This window comes from Lonchura striata, chromosome 4 (genome assembly GCF_046129695.1).
Source record: "Lonchura striata isolate bLonStr1 chromosome 4, bLonStr1.mat, whole genome shotgun sequence".
NCBI classification, from domain to species: Eukaryota; Metazoa; Chordata; class Aves; order Passeriformes; family Estrildidae; genus Lonchura; species Lonchura striata.
In genome coordinates, this window is record NC_134606.1 from 25,277,558 (window position 1) to 25,290,397 (window position 12,840).

General features: G+C 38.9%; 1 long non-coding RNA gene across 1 annotated transcript in view; it reads left to right on the forward strand.

Moving 5' to 3' along the window:
• Positions 1 to 12,540, forward strand: part of LOC110484987 (uncharacterized) — a 58,274-nt gene extending 45,734 nt beyond the window's left edge. Inside the window, exons 4-5 of the long non-coding RNA XR_013339884.1 lie at positions 10,705 to 10,787; positions 12,084 to 12,540. This is a non-coding gene — a long non-coding RNA (uncharacterized LOC110484987). The remainder of the gene's footprint in view (positions 1 to 10,704; positions 10,788 to 12,083) is intronic.
• The last annotated feature ends 300 nt before the right edge of the window (positions 12,541 to 12,840 follow it).

Here is a 12,840-nt window from a genome sequence, read left to right on the forward strand (position 1 = left end):
GACAAATCTCACTCTTGTGTATAAAGGGATAATACTCTACCAAAGCAACTCTGTTAGCATAAATAGCTTCAATGGAAGAAAAACCTTCAAATTAATTTCAGCAGTGGATTATTTGGTCATTTAAAATTGTTGTATTCAATTTCTTCTGTTACTTAGGTTTTCTAACTGCAGCAATGAAAACAAGTGTTATCAAAAATCAACAAAAATAAAGACTCCTTAACACCAGTGCAGCATGAAGAAGCAGGTATTCTTTATTCAGCCAGATGCACAAGGGGATATCTCCTCCAAAAATCATGCATGCTTAGTAGAGAAAAAGCTCCTGTTCGTGTACCACACGTTACATATATGTTCATTGATTCTCCCAGAATTAACATAGAGATGACAATTATTTCCCCAAAATCATTAACCTATTTTCTCTCCCCTTTACACATCCAGTCTTCTGTCCTGGGTGACCCTTTGGTGGTCCCTGGTAGTCAATGACCCCAAAGTCATCCCTGACTGACTGGTGAATTGGTAAATTTGGCACAACTGGGCTGGCTTCTTTCCAGTTCTTCCTACAGAATAAACATTTTGTAGTTCCATAGGCCAGTGTTTTTGAGGAATGAGCATTTTATTAGCCCACCAGATGCAGTAAACAGTATTACCATGTAGAGAAACATCTCAGTTTAAAGCAGGTGACAAAGTACTTCATTTTGTGGCATGTGTGCTGCAAAGGAGTACATCTGAAAGTTTTTTGGTGCTGTTGCCTGCTAACATCTCATCAGGTAACTGAGTGCAGGTATCACATGTGCCTGCAGGTAATGGTTATAGCTCCCACAGAGCCCCAGCACCTCCACATCTTCCTGGCACTGCCTTTCCATGGCAGGTATCTGGTTTTGGAGAGATGCTTACCTGGCATGTAAAGCTATTGGTCTTAACACTAAGCATTGGTGTTTGGAGAAGGCAAAAAATATCTAAACTCTAAGCTGAGTAGAAAGCAACTTTGGGAACACTGTAAAAAATTGTGCATTTTATGAACAACAAAATCCAGTGGACAAGCACTTGATTCATAAGTCATATTTAATAATTCTGTTAAATTATATTAAAGTGACATAATAATAATTCAGGAAATATTTCCATCAATTTTAAGATATTTGCAAGCAATGAAACTAGAAATCAAAAGTACATTTGTTTTTATGATGATAAACATAATTTTACAATCTGCTCATGAATAGCTTCTGTGTTGTCTGCGGACTTTGAACAGATGAATAATAATCCAAAAATAATTCAGATAGCCTCTCTGAGAAATACCACCCTCTTAATCTTATTCTTTTTGATTTGCTGCAGGAGTCATGCACACACACAGAATAAAAAAAACTATAAGGAAAAAGATACATAGATCAGACTTTCCTGCTTCAAAAAGGACATTGTATTTCCCTGAGGTAAATTTTTGCCTTTAATTCTTTATAGGTGATAGTATTTATCCCATTTTTCAAATTCTGTATAGGTGACAAATAGCAATCAAGGAGTCAGTCGTAAACAAAAACTGTTTATTTTCTGGAAGTATCAATCAACAGCCTTTAATACTGATACCAAAACTGATTATTTTCTTCATATAATTCCCATTATTTTGATCCTGATTCTGCCCTAACATTCTGTTGGGAGAAACTTCCCAGTGAATTTCATGCCCTTAACACTCAAAGTGCAATTTCTCAAGTGTTTATATTTTGATAGATTTCTTGGTGACACAAAATACTTAAACGAGTTAAGGAAATCCATATGCAATCTGTTGTTGCCAAAGGGAAACCACCCTCTTAGCTCTGAACCCAAGTGTACTCAACCTAAAGGAACGCAAGTGATTCTAGAAGGGGGGGTTGTAAATTTTGTATTGTTTCATATCCTGTGCTTCTTTAAACAATGTTTTTAAATAAACACAAGAGTGTATACAATGTGGCACTATGAATCATATCAAGTATAGAACATTGGGTAGAAGTTTGATGGCTATAAATGTAAAAACTCTATGGTCGAAACACAAACAATACAACAAGAATGTCTTCTTGCTATACAGGACACATCACTCCTGTAGGGGTAGCAGCAACTTACAGAGATAACACCAAAAAATTGAGTTGTGCTTATGTTTTAGAAGGAGATCTGCATGTATAAAGGAAGTATACTATATAAAAGAAGTATACTGTATAAAATAAGTATAGTGAGCAGACAGCAACCACAAAAACAGAAGTGACACCAGTGGTATATCTTATAAGCTGAAAGCTCATAGAGGTCTATCATATCCATCCTTTTGTCTGAAAAGGAGAGAAACAATTTCAAGTCTTAAACATAGAAATATACTTGCTATACAGATAAAAACAGTGTAACTTCTGCGTTACTGAAATAGCAATTTTTTTTTGTTGCTATAACATCAAATGTCCTCACTTATTTTCCAACTTTATCTGCAGATATATTAACTCTAAAAAGCAAGCCTTCAAGCTTTCATAAAATTGCACAAAACTTGGGCTATATACTGGCAAAATGCTGTATATAATGATGTAATAAGCCATAACTTATTGAAAGGTTGTTCTTAATTTGAGTTAAAGACTGCTTAAGAATCATCTATGTTTTGAAAAGTAGATAATCTAACAAATGAATATTTTTTTAAAAATACATCAGAAGTAAAACTGGAATTATGTACAGTGAGTGAAGGCCATTTGTACATTCAGGATAAATTCACACTTGGAAATATTGTTTTTTAAGATCATGTAATTGAAAAAGTCAAAGAATAATTAAAAATTCTAAATAATTTAAATTGAGTATTTCTGGTTAGATTTCAAGAATTTGTCATACAGGAAATATTTTATCCTCTCATTTTTGCAAAATTCCATTAAAAAAAAAAATTGAATTTTATCTGCCTGCTCCTGCTCCATGTTGTGGCAACTGCAGAGAGGAAAATTAGGCTACCTCTTCATTCTGATAAATAGGTAAAATGGATCCCTAAGAAAGATGGCATAAGAATTAACATTCAAAAGATGTCCCAAGAGCTTTCCTACTCCTGAGGTGAAAGCAGTTACACCTCCACTGCATTAGCAACATTGAATATACACTTTTATGACTTGTCCTCTGCTTGCTCTCTGCACTGACTTCAGATAAAATTCACCTTGTACAAAGTAGTTCTTATCTGGAATAGCCTGTTACACAGCACTGACCACCCCCTTCATATCTCAGGGATTTATGGAAGATGAAATAACCAGTGTATGAGTGGGAGCTACATGGAAACTGTAATGATTAATGAGGATCAAATGAAAAACCTGAACACACACAAACACACAGAATGTCAAATACTACTTCTCACATCTAAGGCACTTCCAATTAGTTCATAGATAAAATTTCTAGTCCTGTAGCTCTCAGAGATTCCAGTTTTGAGGATCTGTGATGCTTGTATAGTCAGGCAGTATGTTGCCTTGTCTAATAAAAATTAACAGGAGGGTGCCAAAAGCAATCATGTGTTTCTGAAAACTCTGCAGAGAACATATAGCAGTAGGGCAGAATGACCTTCTGATATCTTGAAGTAATACTGTATTTTGAGAAGATATGCTCAACATTTAAGACTGTCAGTAAAGTGCTGATAGGTAATGTTAACAACAAAAACAAAAATAAAAGCCAAACAAAACAAGCACAATAATTAAGAAACTTTCTAGATCTGAGGAACTTGTATTCTGACAAGCCATTGCAATGGATGGTTATTTATTATAAGAATCTTCATTTATTTCAAGTTTAAATATTTCTTTTTCTCACAAATCAGATACTGAACATCAGATTGTTCAGATACTGAACATCTTTTAACAAAGTTTGTTCTCTCTGTTATAAATAGATTTTTCATTACTTAAATTTCTCCTTGATAAGTTAAACTGACTGAAAGTCTTTAGGAAATATTTAAAGGTCTATTTTCTACTTGCTCCCCCATTCTTTTTCTTTTCTGAATCTTCTTCAATACTTTTTTTGTTTGTAAATTATAGACTTCAGAACTGAACGTAGCATTTTTTCACTAGCCTCATCAACCTTAAAGGGGATACAGATGTTAGCAAGAACATATAATTCCAGCATTAAACATTATTTTCTTGGCATTGTTCCTTAAGATCATAAATAGATTCTCAATGGAAAAATGCATCATGAAAAAAACAATTAAACATTCTCCCTATGAGATATATTTTGCAAAGCCTCTGCATAGGTCTCAGTCCTTCCCATTCTGTTGTTCTCCATACCCTTGTGTGTTGTTGTCACTGGCATACCCTAAAGCACATTTTCTCAAAAATACGTGCTTTTTTTTATTTCTTTCTCTGTGCTTTACAGAAAAAGTTCACTTTTGGGAATTAGCTTAGCAGAGTTTAAGTGAAAAGACTGATGAAAAAGCCGTCTTAAAATTTTGATTTCTCTTAATTACTGTATAGTAGATGCTTGCTCTCCCTGATTTGAATCAAATGGACCAAGTGAAATGTTTTGTGGGTTGACTCACCTGAACAAGGAGATATGAAACTGGGGAGGCAGATGGTAAAGGTGACACTGTGAATGGGCAGTGAGAGGCAGATCATGAAGAGTAACTTATTCCTGCTAGGCTTGGAATGCCAGCAAGAAAGGAGATAGCAGAACCTTGCTCATTTCACCCGAGCAGAGGCAGCCTAGGTGTTTCCCAGTAAAGAGGACATATCATGCCTACACAGCATGTTTGGAACAGGAGAGTGGGCCAGGCTCCCCAGGACGAGCTGGCATGGGGAGTATGCAAGTGCAAGGACAGCCAGCAAAGAAGGATCTGAAGCATTTGGCTAAGTGGCCACAGAGCCTGGCCATCTCTGGGGGGATGCAAACTGCACCCTCCCACCTTCACCAAGGAGCACTCACACATTTGTGTGAGAGCAGCAACAGTGGCTGAGGTTGTGCTTGTTCTGCTGACACACAGACCAGGCTGCACACCGTGAGTATCAGCAGCTCTGTCTAGGCCAAGTGCTGGCTTCAGCAGCGGGCTTGGTTCAGTGGAGCAGTTATGAGTGTCCTGAGGAGAAAATCGCAGCCTTTGAGGCTGTATGATCCTAAGAAGCAGACAAAAATACTCTTATCTATTAATTGCATTTTACTAGAAATAAAGTATGAGTTATTTCTGAGAGAGACATTTTTTCCTACATGCATTCTATTTTGATAGTAAACGCAACACAAAGATAATCTGTGCAATATCCAGTGTTGCTTTTCCTGCTATGACCTGTGAGAAAAATGAAAATGGCATTAATATGCTACCTTTTCAGATGTAGACTGCAGTTGCTGAGGATCTTTTAATTATGTTTAATTACACTAACAATAGAAAAAATATATTAAAAACCTCTTTAAGACAGAAACCATACTTGGCTCTAGTACACCTCAGTGTGTTGGTTCTAGGTTAATTTTTTAAGGTAGAGTTTTTCCTTTCATATCTTCCTTATTATTTTCTAATTTTAGAATTTTCATATTAATATTAAGTTAATGGCAAGCTGGTCACATATAATGTGTGTATAAGATCTTTGAATTTAGTTTGGTGGTGCTTTACTTTTAGTGGGTGCTAATAAGCAAAGACAGTAAAGATAAGTATCTTTTGATTCCTTCTACTCTACTCACCGGAGAAACAGTTCATAGCCAGTCCCTGAAATGTATGGGAAACTGACAGAAACCTCCTGCAGGCAGAATATTCCTGTGTATGAAAGCCAGTGTTTGAAAAAAAAAAAAAAGCCATATGGAAATAAAGTTGAGATCAGTTCAGGGAATTAAACACCAACAACCACAAAGGTGTTTGCACAAAAAGCAAAACACACACTTCCACAGCTCAGGCACTCTGAATCTTTTGACTCAGTTTCCCCACCCACTGATAGGAATATCCTATACTGAAGACCTCTGGTCCCATGTTTCCCTCGCAGTTGTCAGAGGCACCCTGCACGCTGCCCATGGTCAGTGAAGCTACAGAGCCCGTCACATCCTTACACATCCTTGCACATCCTTACACATCCTAACACATCCTTACACATCCTAACACATCCTTACACATCCTTACACAAGCCCCGTTCAGCCCCAACGTGCCGTCCGGAGGATTCTCCTTCCTGACCCAGGGTCCTGCTTTCCTCTTGGCTCTCCTTGATTGAGCCTTCGTGGTCCTCTGCCTTTTGCACAGCCCCGGAAAGGGATTGTCATGCTTCCAAACTGTCCAACAATTATTATGATCTCTGTGTCAGTTCTTTTAACTCTTACTGTCATTCATCGTGAAATTCATTCTGGCAAAGCCCCAGAGGCCCTTCTCCCTTCTCTGTGGGGCTCTGAACCCTCATACGCCGTGACCCGGAGCTGAGATTGTGTTATGCAGAATTCTCACTCGCCCTGCGTCAAACTGAAAGCATTTTCTGCTTGTTCAATGGCTGGGAATGGCCCCCTCGTTAGCTGTGTAAGCTCCGGCCCTTCCGCCCTGCTATCAATAGATGGCAGCAAGCAGCTCCTGCTGCGCCCGGCGCCGCGCCCGGAGGATGCTCCGGCGGGAGCACGGAGCGAGCTTCCCGGCGGACCTCGCAGCCCGGGCGCAGCCTCCTCAGGGAGCGCCTCCTGCCCACTCGGGACAGAAAGGAATGGAGATGACTTCAGTAAAACGCCCCGACATGCTTGCAGTACGTTTACAACAGGTCAATAGCAGGAACTGAAATGCAGTTTACACTCGAGCTTACGTGGATCTTTACTGGTGTGCTATTCAGCGAATAGCAATGAGAGAAAGCAATGGTCAAAGTTCAGGGTGCCGTTTGCACCAAATTAAACCACAAGTTTTAACTCGCAAGGGGTGAAACTTTGGTACAGCCCTCTACACAATTTGTCTAGTTTGCATGTTTAGAAGATGCAACTTATATTACATGAAAATCTGAATGTGTATTAAAAATAACTTTTCTCTAGCAAAGATGAGTCCTTCAGGAGTGTCTCAAAACTACTGAATCCTCCTTCTTTGCGTTCAATGTGACTCTTTTATTGTCTGGACCAAATTTTTAAGTTCCTGTTTAGCCACTTTGTCTATTCAAATAATACTTTTTCCATTCACAGAATGCATCTTTAATCACAAATAACTTTTCCTCACACTTCACATACTGTCCCCTAAATCACATACCATTCCTTAATATCCCTTTTTCCTGTCTGACCCTCCCTTTCATCATTTCTCATGCTCTTAGAGTGAAAATCTTCACATTAAAGCATCTCTTTGCCATCCCACGGGTTGGAAATTCACTGAGTTGGACAGGTTATCTAAACTGGCCTACTGATCTGGTGACCTCTGAAGGATGTGTGAAATAGGAATGAATATGACTGAGTCTTGCTGCTGACATACCAATGGAGACACTGTGTTGGGGCTGCTTGGGAGGCATATTTTACTATTATATTTTACATATCTGCTCATAAACATATATTTTTAAGCAACAAAACTATTAAAGCAGATCATTAATATATTTTTTTTCACACAAAGGATAATATCCTGAGCAGATAAATGCAGTAAAAGAGGAAAATGTGCCTTCTTCAAAGCATTCAGATTAAGAATCTTGATTTTCATTGGTCATTTTCAATATTAAAAGGACTCTGAGCATTGACTTCAAGACCTTTAATTTCCTGCACCATCCTATATTCTTTTAGGAAGTAATTTTACAAAGAAAGAAAAGTATTTTGCTATTCTTTTCAGTAGCCAACCTGTTATATATGCTTAAGGCTTCCCAAATTCTGGACCAATTAGCAGTATCTTGCACAGATATTGACTGAATTAAAATGCAAAGTCTGCAGTCTCAGTGTCCTGCATGCCTACAGCAGAAAGTGCTGTGAATGTCCAGGGCAGCTAAAACTACATTAAATTCTGGCTTCTTGTCATCAGTGTCATAGTATGCTTGTTAGGTGGCATGGTAAGTTGAGCTGGAAAGAGATGGCTACATTTGTGGAGCGATCTAACATTTTCATTTTGTAGTCAAGGTTGGGGAATATGTGTACTGGACAAGCTGGAAGTGCCTCAGCACATCACAGACCTCTCCTGGCAGGTTCAAGACCCCTTTTCTCTTTTACCGCTTTCCTCTGGTTTTTTTTTGGTTTTTTTTTGGGGGGGGGGGGTTGTTTTGTTTTGGGTCTTATGTTTTTGGTTTTTTGTTTGTTTGGGGTTTTTGTTTTGTTTTGTTTTTTTGCCTTTTTTGTTGTTTTTGTTTTTGTTTTTTACCTCTTTCTTTCTTCCATCAGAAAGTTTTGTTGTTTGGAATTCACAAAGACAAACCTAGTTCACCATGGATTAAAGCCTTTATCATCCACCTGCTTTTATGGGCTCTTCTGACTTCACTGGTCACCCTCTCTGAGAATTCCTTTGGGGATTTTAAGCAAAATCATGTAGTTAACATCACACTGTCTTTAAATTTTAGCTAGTGACATCAGGCCTGTTTTCTTGAAGCTTTTTTGTGTTCCAGTTTTTTATTCAAAAGCCAAATATTCAGACTTACCACAGAAGTCTTTCCTTGTTTTTTTACACTGGCAGAATAACACTGAAGTATTCTTGCAGTCATCTCCAAGCATGTTTAGCTGAGCTTCAGGTTGGGGAGGACTTTCTGCCAAGATTAAAAGAGGCAAAGGAGAGTCATGAGATTAAGTGGAAAAGATTTCCTTAGAAGGGTGAAAACCAACAGTTTTCCTGTGAAGTTCTGATAACAGGGAGATAGCCCAGGGCTGCAATCAGAGGTAAAAAAACTCATGCTTGTTAATTTATTCTCCTTTTCTAAGCAGCAGAGATCACTGCAGAAAGGTATAACTGAGGAGACATGATTTGCTGAAGATAATTTGTGGTATGCAATTCTATTTCTACTTATCAAAAATGTGCAGAGGAGGGAAGTGACACCTACACTTGCAGCCAGAGGGTGGCCATAGATTTATTTCTGCTGCACTGGAAGCTGCATCCCCCTCTTCTGTCACGATTATTTGCACATCCAGTACCCAGTCAAAGTGCAGTCACATCCTTACTGTATGGCAGCCTCAGTCATGGGACTGTGGTGTGGGGGAGCAGACAGAACAGCTAGCTCCTCTATTCATCCTTGCAGGTCATGGATGTTGTAGGATGCACATCTGGCACAATTCAAAAAGAAGCATTGCTTTACACACAGCAGGTATGTGATTGGTCACAGCAGGGAAACTGCTGCAGAGACCTGGAAAGCTGCCAGCAGAAAGGACCTTGGGGTGCTGGTTGACAGTGGCAAAGCAGGAGCCAGCATGGGCCAGCTAAGACAAGAAGGCCAATGGCACCCTGGCCTGTGTCAGCAACAGTGTGGCCAGCAGGACCAGGGCAGTGATTGTCCCCTGTGCTCAGCACTGGTGATGCTGCACCTCAAATCCCGTGTCCAGTTCTGGGCCTCACTGCAGTAAAGACATTGAGGGGCTGCAGCGAGTCCAGAGACGGGCAATGGAGCTGGTGAAGGCTCTGGAGCACAATTCCTGTGAGGAGTGGCTGAGGCAGCTGGGGGTGTTTAGCCTGGAGAAAAGGAGGCTCAGGGGAGTTATCACTCTCTGCAAGGGCTTGATAGGAGGTTGTAGCCAAGTGGGAGTCAGTCTCTTCTGCCGGGTAAAAAGTGACAGAAGAGCAAGCAGCCTCAAGTTGCTCCAAGGGAGGTTTAGACTGACTGTTAGGGAAAATTCCTTCCCAAAAGGAACAGGCTGGCCAGGGAAAAGGTTGAATCACTGTCCCTAGAAGTATTTAAAAGACACAGATGTGACACTCAGGGACATAGTTTTGTGGTGGACTTCACAGTGTTAGATTTACAGTTGGACTAGGTGACCTTGAAGGTCTTTTCCAACCATAGCAATTCTATAATTCTGTGAAATGAGAGCAGCTTCTGATTGACACTACAGTATTTTGGCTCTGTGACCCCTTCCTAGACACAAAGATAGCTAGTTCTTAGATAGACAGTTTTTAGATGCATACAGGCAATGGCAACAGAATCACACTGTAGAAGGCAGGAATTTTACTTTAAAGTACATCTGGCACATGGACCACATCTCAACTAATACTGGTTTGATGAGCATAATCTTTTAAAACTATCTATCATTCTTAACAGGTTATATAACTAAAGGAAAGGAGAGTAATGGCAATAAATAACACAATGCACAGTCTTCACTGAAAGCTAATCCACAAAGCAACATGCAGTCTATACCCTCCAGGAAAATATTTTCTGTCATGGAGAATCTTTTCTACAAGACTTAAGATGCCATTCTGCAAGCCAGTAAGAAGTTCTACTCTGTACTGCACACAATTAGGAACTGTTACATAGGTGAAACCCTATTTTGTCATGCTTTACAAATGGCCATCACTGAACTAGTCTTTTATTACTTAACCAATATAAAAATTACATTTCATTACCTAAAAAATTTATTCATACAGTGATCTCAAAGTAAAGGATGAATATTTTAGATGTTTGTATTAATCAGATCTCATAGCACGCAGACCAATTTCAGTATATTCCCCAGCAATGCTTCTGCAAACTGCATCTCACCTCAGGCTATTTAAGACAACAATTGTACCAGATTCCCACTGCTTGTTTCATCTTCTTGCAGGTGTTTGCAGTCTTGTAGTCATACATGACAATTTAAGGAGAGACTGCTGTAAGTGGAAGGGATGACCCTTCCCTGTGCCATTTTTACAAGGCTTATTCCCATCTCTTCATCTCCTTTCACCAGCAGAACAGTGAATGCTGTGACCAGAAATCAACTGGAGGGCAAGAAGCAGCACCTGCCACCTTCCACTGCTGCACACATTTAAGGTATTGTAGTCCCCTCACTAATTTACTGTGGGTCAGGCTGGTGATGCCTTCTGGTCTCTTGTTCTAATTCTGCTACCACAAACCATCTGTTTTCTGCAGAGATTTCAAATACTTTTCAAAGCTTTTAGAAATAAGAGATTTTATGTCTGAATAATATTCTGTGATCTTATTTTCAATATGCATTGTACCCTATGTTTGTTATCTAGGGGGTTTTACCTTTTTTTTTTTTTTTTAATTCAGAACCATGGAAGCTGTTGGATCATGGCCAACTTTTCAATTATTTAACTTGGCTTTTCAATGGGAAGGGATAGCTTGAATTGTTAAACTAGTTCCTACTCTTTACTTTTTCTTGTTTGTTTTTTTGAAAAGAATAGGTTTAAGCATCATAGCAGGTTGGGTGATATATTTAATTTTTCATCAGTTTCTTGTCTGGTGACAGCATGTTAAATTTGCAGAGTGTTACATACTGGGCAGATATAAGAGCCTTTGTAAGTCAGCAAGCTTCATTCAGTCCTCACTTCAGAGAATTCCAAATAGCAATAGCATCACATCTTGTTTTCTTCATTCTTACTTAAGACTCTTTCTGCAACGTCAAAAATTTGTTTCTGCAAGGGAGCCAGAAAAAGAAGGATGCAATTGGAGGCAACAGACAGAAGCATCTTTCTCAGAAACATGGCAGAGTTGGTAGGAGAGAATTGAATTAGTCCTCAAAAATACTGAGAAGAATGGAAAACATTTGTGTTACCATACTTGGGAAAGGCAGAAACAGTGAAACAGGATGGAGAGGAAAATGCCATTTGGATCTATGAGGAAGGAATGTGTGCTTTGTAACATTCTCTGAAGTAGCATGGAAAGGATGTATTTACCAGTTCCAAACAACCATGTGATACTTTTTGAAGGAAACAACTTTACTGTGCAGAGTGAGAGGAAATATGACAGTTTAGATGTCAAGGTGACAGTTTTCTTTTGCTTTATGGAATTCTCTTGACACTGTATAGAAATCCATTAGCTACCCTGCTTACTACTCTAATACCTACATTTCTCCATTCTGTTTAGTATTGCTGGTGAGACCTGCAGCATTTCTTATTCTGAAGGCCTTGAGATATTTCCAAGATGCAGTATTTCATTGTTAGTTTTTGTATCCTTTAAGAAGAAGAGTGCAGTGTCAATCCTGTTACCATTTTCTCATTGTGTGCCCAGTCAAGGTAAATGTAGTCATTATAAACTTATTTCCCTATAACTTTGCTCAGAATGCTAAGAAAGTCTTATCACTTTTTCTTTCTTTCTTTATCTTAGGATGAGGGCAAATGTAAAACTGCACAACTGACCTATGCAAGGCTTTTCAAAGACCAAGATGACAACAATTACCCTTGCTTGTTGTGGTCTTGTTGTGGGCCCACACAACTAGTTATCATAAAACTAGTTGTGTTAACCTGCAAAAATATAAGGTGGGGAGAGAGAGAAAGAGAAAGAGAGAGAGAGAGAGAGAGAGAGAGAGAAAGAAAAAGAAAGAAAAGGAAAGAAAAGGAAAGAAAAGGAAAGAGAGAAAGAAAAGGAAAGAGAGACAGGGAGGCAGGAAAGAAAGAGAGGAGAGAAGAGAAGAGAAGAGAAGAGAAGAGAAGAGAAGAGAAGAGAAGAGAAGAGAAGAGAAGAGAAGAGAAGAGAAGAGAAGAGAAGAGAAGAGAAGAGAAGAGAAGAGAAGAGAAGAGGAGAGAAGAGAGAAGAGAGAAGAGAGAAGAGAGAAGAGAGAAGAGAGAAGAGAGAAGAGAGAAGAGAAGAAAAAAGAAAATAAAAAAGAAAAGAAAGCTCAGTGACTTCACGTTACCCCCTCCTTGTCTGGAAACCATAGAAACCAAACTGAAAGTACAGCCAAGAAGTTCGTCATTTGGCTATCTCTGGCTGATCTCCATGGAAACATTTCACTTTTTGTTGAAAGGAAAGATTTTCAAATCAGACAAACGGCCACAGTCTGACAGGTTATGACATCTTTGGGAAGAATTAAAAGAACAAAAACAATGACAAATATTTCTGCTTTACATATTTGTATTACACT